This window comes from Grammomys surdaster, unplaced genomic scaffold (assembly GCF_004785775.1).
Source record: "Grammomys surdaster isolate TR1022 unplaced genomic scaffold, NIH_TR_1.0 188, whole genome shotgun sequence".
Classification (NCBI taxonomy): domain Eukaryota; kingdom Metazoa; phylum Chordata; class Mammalia; order Rodentia; family Muridae; genus Grammomys; species Grammomys surdaster.
In genome coordinates, this window is record NW_021604633.1 from 8,259,192 (window position 1) to 8,261,845 (window position 2,654).

General features: G+C 46.9%; 1 pseudogene; it reads right to left on the reverse strand.

Annotated features, from left to right (window-relative positions):
- Positions 1-1,095: 1,095 nt before the first annotated feature.
- On the reverse strand, positions 1,096-1,242 carry LOC114622490 (annotated as a pseudogene).
- Between the last annotated feature and the right edge of the window lie 1,412 nt (positions 1,243-2,654).

Sequence of the window (2,654 nt, forward strand, 5' to 3'; positions counted from 1 at the left end):
GTGAGGTGTGTTTATGTGTGTGTGCACACTTCTTTCTGGAATCCAGAGCATTTGGGTGGGTGGCAAGAAGCGCACGCTCACCCACCAGAGAGTTTAGAGCAGATTAACTATCTATGGCTACATACCTCCCTCACCCATGTTATCACATGGCAGAGAAGCGGTGGGATCAGCTCTCCCAGGATCACACCCTCAGGGCTAGCTCTTCTGAATCTCCACCATCAAGGTCAGCTCTATTGTGCTGCTCAGGCAAGGTACAGGACTCACTTTCCCAAGTGCTGCAGCTGGTGAGGGGTAGAGCCAACTCTCCTGATCTCATAAGCCCAGGGCCAGGTATCCCACCTGCCATAGCTAGTGAGGAGAGAGGGGTGAGGAGGGTATCTCTTCCTTGTTCACACCATCACCATGAAGGATATGAGTGGTAGGGCCAGGTCTCCCATGCTTATATCCTTGGGGCCAGCTCATCCACAACTCCTACAATGTACAGCCCTCTCTCCCGAGCACTGCAGCTACCTAGAAGTGTGATCAGCTCTTCTATTCTTATACTCCTAGGGCCAGCATTCCCATGATGCCCAGGTGAGGGGTGGGGCCGGTTCTGCACAGCCCTCAGACATCAAGATGTCCCTGGGAAGGTAGCCCAGACCAGGGACCTGGTCTTTGGTGGTAACAGGCCACAGACCCAGATAATGTCCTCCAGACAGGCTAGGACCTCACCATGGTCCCAGGTGGCATCACCGGCTACTCACATAAGGCTATTCCTCATTATCTTCCAGTCTCCAGGTCTGCCTCTCTTCTTTGTGCCCACATCCTTCTGTTTCTCTTTCTCTTCCATTTCTCCACCACTTACTTGTTCCTCTTAGTAGCGTCTAGGGTCTCATGAATGTCTGGAGTCATCTTAGGAGTGGCCTTGGGAGTGCTATGGCCAGCTTCTGTATTATAGTGCCAGGCACCCCTGGGCCTGTGTAGCACTAGACTAGTGGTCATCTCAGGCTAGCTTCTTGTCTGGGCCCCATGGCAGGGGAGTCTTATGTCTCACACAGGTCTTCCTTACCCCTTGGTATCCAACTGAAGATCATCTCAGGCTCCCTATTTTCAGGGAGTGTTAGGCTACTAATCACTGGTCATTACTAATTACAACTAATCGCCAGTCAGAACACTGAGTGTAGAAATGGCCTCTCTCCTATCAACCACCTACTGATGCACATGTGACACAGCAGCCACATCTGCAATGCCTCTAGGGGAAGGTGGACTGGTGGCCAGGCCATCCTTGGTGTTCTCAAACCTTAAGAAACATTATTTATAGTGGGCTGCAAGCATTCTGAGTGTTGTACTGTGTAAATGATGAATTTTCTCTTCTAAAGCACATGTTTATGTAGGTAGATTGAATCATTGAAAGGTCACTGAATTATGACACAATCAATGGGGCCATATGTTAATAGATTCCCAGTATAATATTGGGAAATGGATTCTAGGTGGAAGAATTGGGTTATGCAGTGTACCTTGGAATGATGAATCTTGTTCCTACCCCATACTTTCTTTGCTTTCTGGCCACCTAAGGTAGCCAGGCATGTGGGACTGCGTAAGGGTATCCTGGGTCATGGTTGAGCAGGTGCCTAGAACCCCGAGATTCTGCATGAATTATGCGCGAGAACCAGCAGGAGTTCAGTCCCCCCATCATCCAGGATCCTGAAACGCAGTCATGGTCTCCATAGAGTCACATAGGCCAGGCTATAGGCCTCAGGTCCTAGGGATTTACATACTAATGAAGGCCAGAGGGCAGAGCAAATTAAACATGCCTCCCCCAGATCCTCCCCCAATCCTCCCCCTTTCTCCCTCCCTATATAACTCGGGACTGCCCTGAGTTTTTGGGGGTACACCTAGATCCATCTATTATCCGCCATGACAATAAACCTTTTTTGGAACCAAGGACTTCCTCGTGTTACTGGGGTCTGCCGCCACCAAGGCCCTCAGGCCGCTGGAACCATAGGATTTCCCCCCGAATGTGGGACCCGCCACAGTGGTGGAAGCCCCTCTGGGGCCCCACCGCTGTGGCGGCCTTCTTAAATTTTCCCCACACAGGAGTGCTTATCTATGCTTTCCATCATAGTCTATCTCATGGCTCAGAACCAGTGAAGCTGCTGACCATACGCTGAAACTACGCCAAACCAAGCCTTTCACCCTTTAACTTGTTTTGGCCAGGGGTTTGAGACTGCAATAAAAATTAAACATATTTTCCCAAACAATGCCCTAAGACAATTATTAGCCTTTTCTATAGAAGAGGCAATATTCTTATTTTCCAATTTTTAAAAATATATTAATATCCTGGAAAAGTTAGTCTGGAACAAAAACTATGAGCTCTTCTGCTCATAAGATGTGAAAAAATTGTGTGACATATTTTCTCCCAGTATCACCTCATTTCCCCTAAAGGGTTGTTACAATTTATTTAAATGCAATGTGCTATATAATTATATAATCCATTATTTTGCTTTAATATGAAATGACTCACCAATGTCTTATTTTTATAAGATTATTAGAAAATGCAACCTCTTATGTGCTTATTGTTAGAAAAGTTACCTTCAAGTCAGTTGCTTATTTATGAAGTTTTAGATTGTTTTAAAATGGAAAATTGGCTTTCTGACTCTTTCCGGACACTCAAG